Source organism: Apodemus sylvaticus, chromosome 2 (genome assembly GCF_947179515.1).
Source record: "Apodemus sylvaticus chromosome 2, mApoSyl1.1, whole genome shotgun sequence".
Lineage (NCBI taxonomy): Eukaryota > Metazoa > Chordata > Mammalia > Rodentia > Muridae > Apodemus > Apodemus sylvaticus.
Genome location: NC_067473.1, coordinates 159671804 through 159680318, shown reverse-complemented (window position 1 = coordinate 159680318; position 8515 = coordinate 159671804).

Genomic DNA, 8515 nt, shown 5'->3' with positions numbered 1-8515 from the left:
TTCCCTCTTATTTATAAATTTTTTAAAGAACCCATGGATAAATATATCTGTCTAAAGACGGTGGGCTTTTAATCAGTGAGGAAAAGCATTGACTATGATCCCCTCAAGTATTAATGATGTCTTTTTCAGGGGAGGGGTAAGAGACTGCCTTATTATTTTTATAAGGACAGTCTCTCAACAACAACCCTATGCAATCAGGTGTGCATTCCGGGAAGCTCAGAAGCAGGACATTTCCTTTTCCCTTGCAGTGCCTTGCCTCTCACCTCAAGCTGATGCCCATGCTTGCTTAATAAGCAAGCACACACAGATCTGAGTTCTATGTGGCTCCCTTTTTCGAGATCCATTCGGATCTATAAATGCCCTGTGAATGTGAGCTCTCTATAACCACCTGTTGATTATTAAGAAGATATCCAGTTCTTCCTTTGAAAGAAACATCTGTGAAATTAAAAGAGCATTATGCAGTGGCTGTAAAGATGTCATATTAGGAAATACAACCTCATGAGTATTTAAAAACTTTATCAATTTATCTTGAGGATAATGGTTATCTATAGTTCCCTCAAAGCCTATTTGAGCAAGCAACCAATCTATGCTATGTTGTTTCAGCCAAGCATCTTGATCTACGTTAAAAGGCTGAATAATAATATCCAGTTCTTTGTCAAAATAAGGTAGTGCCTGCTTTCCTCCAAGCACAGTTACCTGGGCTACTGCCTCATAATATGGCAGAATAGTACATTTAGGAGACACCCTCAAATGAATCCACATAAGCGGAGCCTTTTGCCAATAATAATAATAATAATAATAATAATAATAATCCTATAGGCAAATGAGTTGTATTACAAATTAGCAGATGTAAAGGTAAAGAATTATCTATATAGGTAACAAATTGGTTTTCAACAGCTTTCTCAATTTGCTGTAAGGCCAAAAGCCCTTCTGGAGTTAATAATCTAGGGGATATAGGGTCAGCATCCCTCTTTAGAATACCAAATAAAGGTAATTCTCCTGTAGCACGCTTTAAATACAGGAAAAACTATTTAACATTGCCCATCAACCTTTGAAAATCATTTAAAGTTTTTAAACTGTCCCTGCAAATAATTATCTTCTGGGGAAAAAACTTGATCTGTAAGTTTGAAACCCCGATAATTATATGGACCTTGGTTTGTACTTTCTCTGGAGCTATTTGTAATCCTTCAGAGGCTAAAGCCTGTTGCAAATCTTTAAAACACAAAAGCAAATTCTGAGGATATTTTTTCCACAATCAAGATATCATCTATGTAATGGACAAGGTAAATATCCGGCCATTGTTGTCTTACAGGCTGAATGGCCTATGCCACAAACTTCTGACATAAGATGAGACTGTTAGCCATGCCCTGAGGAAGAACTATCCATTGGTATCTTTTCATAGGTTCCATGAAGTTAATAGAAAGAACACTGAAAGCAAATCTTTTGCAATCCTCAGGATGCAATGGAATAGTAAAGAAACAATCTTTTAAATCTATAATTATTTTATAATATCCTCTAGGAATAGCCACAGGAGATGGAAGTCCAGTTTGTAAAGCTCCCATGGGTACCATGGTCTCATTAACCTTTCTTAGATCTTGTAGCAATCTCCATTTATCAGATTTTTTCATCATAGCAAATATTGGGGTATTCCATGGAGATTGAGACTTTCTTAAATGTCCTGCCTCTATCTGCTCCTGCACAAGCGAAAAGGCAGCTTCTGCTTTTTCTTTAGATAAAGACCACTGATCAAGTCACACAGGATTATCATCAAGCCACTGAATTTTATCAGTGTGGGATGCAGGCAAGATAGTGGTCATTACTGAAAATGCCCCAAACCTCTAGTGTTAGGCTTAGGCTTGGGACTTTCAAACCTTTTACTGCCTTGTCCTTCTTTTCCATGGCTAGACCCTAATTATACAAGGGGCCAATTTCGGAAAAGAGGTGAATATAACCAGCTAAGTCTGTCTTCCCCCATGAGGTCTAATGGTTTTGTGACAGGCTGCATTAGCATTCTCATAAGCCAACTGAGTGACAAACGGATTTTCTGCCTGAGAATCTCCAAAATTTCTGTTACCTGTTTTTAATATTCTACCCACAAAATCCTGAAAAAGCTCATCAGGAGCCTGTCTAATGCCCGTTAAGCTTCTACTAAGATCCCCCTTCGATGGTAAAAGATTCCACGCATGGCAGGCAGTCATTGCAACCGGTGCATACACTGTGATAGGAAACCCAATCTGATCAGTATTCCTTCATATATACCTTCTCCCAGTAACATTTCAGTATCCCAATCTGGATGGCCTGCCTGAGCATTTATAGTAGCAGTCCTTTTACTAGCTTCACGCCACTCAGAATTCCAAAGCAAGAAATCTCCTCCTGACAAAGTAGCCTTACATAGACTTCTCCCATCCTGTGGAGTTAAATTTGACTCCATCACAGTATCCAATAGAGCTTGTGTAAAAGGAGCCATAGGGCCATACTCCACCACAGCTGCCTTTAATTCTTTTATCACTTTGAACTCCAGTGTCTGATATTGTCTAATCCTATTCTCCTGATCTCTGATCTCAAGGACAGGGAAGGCTAACAGGTCCGACGTATCCTGTCCTTCCCCATGAGCCTGACTTACAGCTCTTTCTAGGGGCGATTGGCACATCTCAAGATCATTGTTCTCTCTAATATTTGAATCCCTTTTTAGCTCCTGTAACTCATTAGTCAACTTCTGCAACTTAATCTCAAACTCTAATTTTTATAAATGCATATCCCTCTGGATATCATCTCCTACAACAGAGGTCACAGGCAGAGCAGAAGGCAGGGTAGGAGGCCATTCTTCTCCATAATGTTCAGCCGCTCCTTTTTTTGGATCAGCTTCTTTTCTATAATTATCTCATCAGCACTATCTCTACACTTTTTTTAAATTTAGGTTTGAAAGGACCCATTTTTGAGCAAGTCCTCTCCAGCAGGCCTTTTTTTTTGAGATTCCTCAAGTTCTTCCTGCATGATATTTGATTCCTTCAGGGTTCCTTCATCGATAGCCTCCTTTGTAAGTGTCCAGAAGCAGAGGGTAATACTATCTGCCTTGGCGGCCTTTAGCGAATTACCAATTCTTTCCCAGGTTCTTCCTTTTAAGGTTCTTTTTTCTTAGAACCATGGGCAGCAAGAATCTATCCGATCTAAGAAATCTTCTAACCTTCGTTCTTCAAACCCCATCCCTTTCACCTGAAGCAGCTCCTGGAGGCTGCAGACAAAGTCTTGCCTAGAATGTTCCTGCCCCATCTTGCATTATCTATGCTAACTTTGCCGGGTCAACACTGTTCCACTTAGCCTTATCCTTTCGCACCCACAACAACAGTTTCAAAAAGATGAAATTTTACACTAGCACTAGTATTTAACTCCTACAGTTGTTTACCATGCAGGATACCATCGTCTTCCCATTTTTTCTGTGAAGCTTCAGGAAGATAGGAAATTCTCCTGTATCAGGTCTGTCCATGTTCAGGCGCCAGTCTATTGCTGCCTGCAGCAACTGGTGAACCACAGGCCTGAAAGAGAATCCTGGGGTTTTATGGGAGTTGGTGAAAGAGAAAAGAGTCAGGACGACTCTTGTCGATCAAGACTGAGACTTTAATAAATGTGAGGGGGGGGGCTAAGTATGAGTTTGTTTTCATTCTTCTACATGTAGACATACAGTCAAACCAGCATCATTTATTGAAGAAGCTTTCCATTGTATGGCTTGATGCTGTCCATTGTATGGCTTGAGCTTCTTCAAAAATAACAAGTGTGATAGGTATGTTGGTTTATTTTTGGGTCTTTGATTTGATTACCTTGATTAATGTGTCTGAATTTGTACCAACACCAGGCAGTTTTGTTAAAATCAGTATTGCTCTGTAGCACTTGAGGTCAGAGATTATAAATTCTTTTGATGTTCTTTTATTGTTCAAGATATTTTGGCTTTCTTCAATTTATTATTTTTCAATATGAAGTTCAGAAATCATTTTATAAAGTCTATAAAAAATTGGGTTGAGATTTTGATGGGAATTGTATTGAATCTGAAGATTATTTTTGGTATGATGGTCATTTTCATTCATAATCCTACCAATATATAGTCATGGGAGATCTTTCCATCTTCTGATATTTCCTTCCATTTCTTTCTCCTGGGACTTAAAGTTCTTAGCATACAGATTATTAACTTCTGTGGTTGGAGTAACACCAAGATATTTTGTATTATTCATGGTTATTGTTAAGAGTGTTGTTCCCAAATTTCTTTCATAGCCAGTTTATTCTTTGTATAAAGAGATATACTGATTTCTTTGAGCTATTTTTGTATCCAGTCACTTTTCTGAAACTATTTATAAGCTGGAGTTCTCTGCTTTTATTTTTGCTGTGGCTCATATATATTTTCTTATCAACAATAGTGATCCTTTGATTTTTTTCTTTTACAATTTGTATCCCCTTGATTGATTTCAGGTGTCTTATTGCTCTGGCTAGGACTTTAAGCACTATATTGAATAGGTAGAATGACAATGAGAAGCTTTGTCTTCTCCCTGAATTTAGTAATATTGCTTTTAGTTTCTCTCCATTTTGTTTGGTGTTGGCTATTGCCTTGTTATTACTTTCCTTATGGTTAGGTATGTGCCTTATATGCCTGATGTCTCTGATACTTTTAACCTGAATGTGTGTTGCATTTTGTCCAAGGCTCTGTCAATGTGTAATGAGATGATCAGGAAAATTTTTCTTCACTTTGTTTATATGGTGGATTATTCATGTATTTTCATACACTGAATAATCCCTAAATCCCTGGAATGAAGCCTACATGATCATGATGGAAGATATTTTTTAATATGTTCCTGGATTCAGTTTGCTAGTATTTTATTGAGTATTTTTCCGTCAATGTTCATAAGTAAAATTGATCTGACATTCTCTTTCTTTGTTTAGTCTTTGTGTGGGTTTAAGTATTAGGGTGACTGTGGCTCCATAGAATGAGTTTGGCAATGTTCTTTCTGTTTCTAGTTGATGGAATATTTTGAGGAGTACCAGAATTAGCTCTTCTCTAAAAGTCTGGTAGAATTCTGTGTTAAAATCATATCAACGGATCCTTTTTTTGGACTAGGGAGATTTTAATATCTTCTTCTTTTACTTTGGTGGTTAAAGGGCTATTTAACTATTTTACCTGATCTAGATTTAACTTTGATTCACAGTATTTGTTTAGAAAGTTATCAGTTTCATTAAGATTTTTCCAATATTTGGAGTAGAAGCTTTTGAGGTAAGACTTAATAATTCTTTGAATTGCTTCAGTGCCAATTGCTATGGCTCTCTTTTCATTTCTGATTTTGTTTGTTTGTATTCTGGCTCTGTGTATCTTGGTTAGTTTGGTTAATTGTTTCCATTTCTTGTTGATTTTTGTTTCATTGATTCTTTGTATTGTTTTCTTTGTTTCTAACTAATTAATTTCAGCCCTGATTTTGATTATTTCCTGGCTTCTACTCCTATTTGTTCTGCTAGCTTCTGTTTTCTACTGCTTTCAGGTGTACTTTTAAACTGATGGTATGAGAACTTTCTAATTTCCATGTTGGGACACTTCATAGGTACTATGAGCTTTCCTGTCAGTACTGCTTTCCTTTTAAAAGTCCCATTAAGTTAGGTATCTTGTGCCTTCATTTTCTTTTTTCTAACATGTTCTAACATTAACTTTTTTCCTTTATAAATTAATCAATCATTTTATTTACATCTCAAATAATATCCAATTTACTGGTTGCTCCTACACAAACACCACAACCCACATCTGTCCTCTACCCCATCCCCTTTGCCTCAATGAGGGTTTTCTCCCATACACCCACCTTCTCCCTCCTCACTGCTCCAGTGTCTACCTATGAAAGGGCATCAAACCTCCACAGGACCAAGGACCTTCCCTCCCTTTGCTGTCAGACGAGGCTATCCATTCTATTCACCTCTGTCTTTACTGGGAAATTAAGTCTATTGATGTTGGGAAATATTAATAAGCACTGATTGTTATTTTCTCTAATTATGATGATGGTGTGGTGGTCATGCTGGTGGTGGTGTGTATGTGTGTGTTTCTTTATGTTATGCTTTTTTTGGCTTTGCTGGTATAAAATTACTTATTTACTGTGTTTTCCTGGATGCAGTTATCCTCCTTGGGTTTTTCTAGTATTTTCAGTAGGGCTCAGTTGTCGATAGATATTGTTTGAATTTAGATTTGTCTTGAAATATCCTGTATTTTCCATCTATGGTGCCTGAGAATTTAGCTGGATATAGTATTCTATGTGGCCACCTGTCATTTTTCACAGGTTGCAAGCTATCTGTTCAGCTCCTTCTTGTTTTTAGAGGCTCTCTTGAATAGTCGAGTATTATTCTGATAAGTCTGCCTTGTACGATACCTGTCCTTTTCCCCTTGCTGCTTTTAATATTCTTTCATTGGTCTATACGTTTTATGTTTTGGTTATTATGTGGTAGGAGGATTTTTTTCTAGTCCATTCTCATTGGTGTTCTATGTATGTTTACAGGCATCTCTTTTTGTTGGGAAAATTTTCTACTATGATTTTGTTGAAAATGTTTTCTGGGTGATGGAGGTGGGATTCTTCAATTTATTCTATTCCTATTATTCCTGGGTTAGGTCTTTTCATGATATCCCAAATTTCTTTTTTTTTTTTAAATTTTATTTATTGAATATCATCTTTATTTACATCTCCAATGGTAAAACCTTTCCCGATTTCCCCCCTCAAAAACCTCCAACCCCTCCTCCCACCCCCTGCCTCCTCTTCTATGCCCTTCCACTGAACCCACTCCCACCTCCCTCCAGCCCCATTGATTTCCCTTTGTTGTGGCATCTATTGAGCCTTCATGTGGCCAAGGACCCCTACTGCCACTTATGCCCAACAAGGCATTCCTCTGCCATATTTTTGGCTGGAACCATGTGTACCCCTTGGTTGATGTTTTAGTCCCTGGGTGTCTCATGGCATCTAAGTGGCCAACATCATTGTTCTTCACATGGGGCTGTAAACTCCTTCAGCTCCTCCAGTCTGCCCTCCAACTCCTCCACAGGGTACCCCATTCCCAATTCAATGGTTGAATGCTAGCATATGCCACTATATGTTTAAGGCTCTGACAGGACCCTTCCAGAGTCAACCATGGCATGCTTCTTTTGGTATACACTTCTTGTCATCCATAGTAGTGTTGGGGTTTGGTGATAGGATGAATCTCCAGGTAGGGCAGTCTTTGTGTGGCCTTTACTTCAGTATCTTTGTTGATTCTTTGTATAATTCTTTTTGTTTTCATTTGGTTGATTTCAGCCCTGAGTTTGATTATTTCCTGCTATCTACTCCTCTTGGGCGTATTTGCTTCTTTTTGTTCTAAAGCTTTCAGGTGTACTGTCAAGCTGTTAGTATAAGCTCTATTTTCTGTTGGAAGGCACTCAGAGCTATGAGTTTTTCCTCTTAGCACTGCTTTCATTGTGTCCCATAAATTTTGGTATGATGCGTGTTCATTTTCATTAAATTCTAAAAAGTCTTTATTTTCTTTCTTTCACCCTTGAGCAACTATCATTGAGAAGAACATTGTTTAAAGTCCATGTGTATGTGTTTTCCATAGCTTTTGTTTGAGCTTAAGACCAGCCTTAGGCTGTGATGATCTGATAAGGTCCATGGAATAATTTCAATAATTCTGTATCTGTTGAGGCATGTTTTGTGACCAATTTTATGCTAATTTTGGATGAGGTACCATGAGGTGCTGAGAAGAAGGCATATTCTTTTGCTTTAGGGTGTAATGTTCTATAAATATCTGTTAGATCCATTTGTTCCACAACTTCAGTAAGTTTCACTGTATCTCTGTTTAGTTTCTGATTCCATGATTTGTCTATTTTTGACAGAGGGGTGTTGAAATCTCCCACTATTATTGTGTGCAGTGCAATTTGTGTTTTGAGCTTTATTAAAGTTTCTTTTATGAATGTGGGTGCCCTCGCATTCAGAGCATATCTGTTCAGAATTGAGAGTTCACCTTGGTAGACTTTTCCTTTGACCAGTATAAAGTGTCCCTCCTTCTCTTTTTTAACCACTTTTGGTTGAAAGTCAATTTTTTCCAATATAAGAATGGCCACTCCAAATTGTTTCTTGGGATAATTTGCTTAGAAAATTGTTTTCCAACCTTTGACTCTGAAATAGTGACTGTCTTTGTCACTGAGGTAGGTTTCTTATCCACAGCAAAATGTTGGGTCCTGTTTACATATCCAGTCTGTTAATCTATGTCTTTTTATAGGGGAATTGAGGCCATTGATATTAAGAGATATTAAAGAAAAGTGATTGCTGCTTACTGTTTTCTTCTTAGTTAAAGAAGAAATTCTGTTTACTTAGCTACCTTCCACTGGGTTTGTTGAAATATTACCTTATTGCTTTTTCTACAGTATTGTTTCTTGCTTTCTGTTGATATAATCCACACATTATCCTTTGTAGAGCTGCATTTCTGGAAAGGTAATGTCCAAATTTGCTTTTGTCAGAGAATGTCTTGTTTTGTC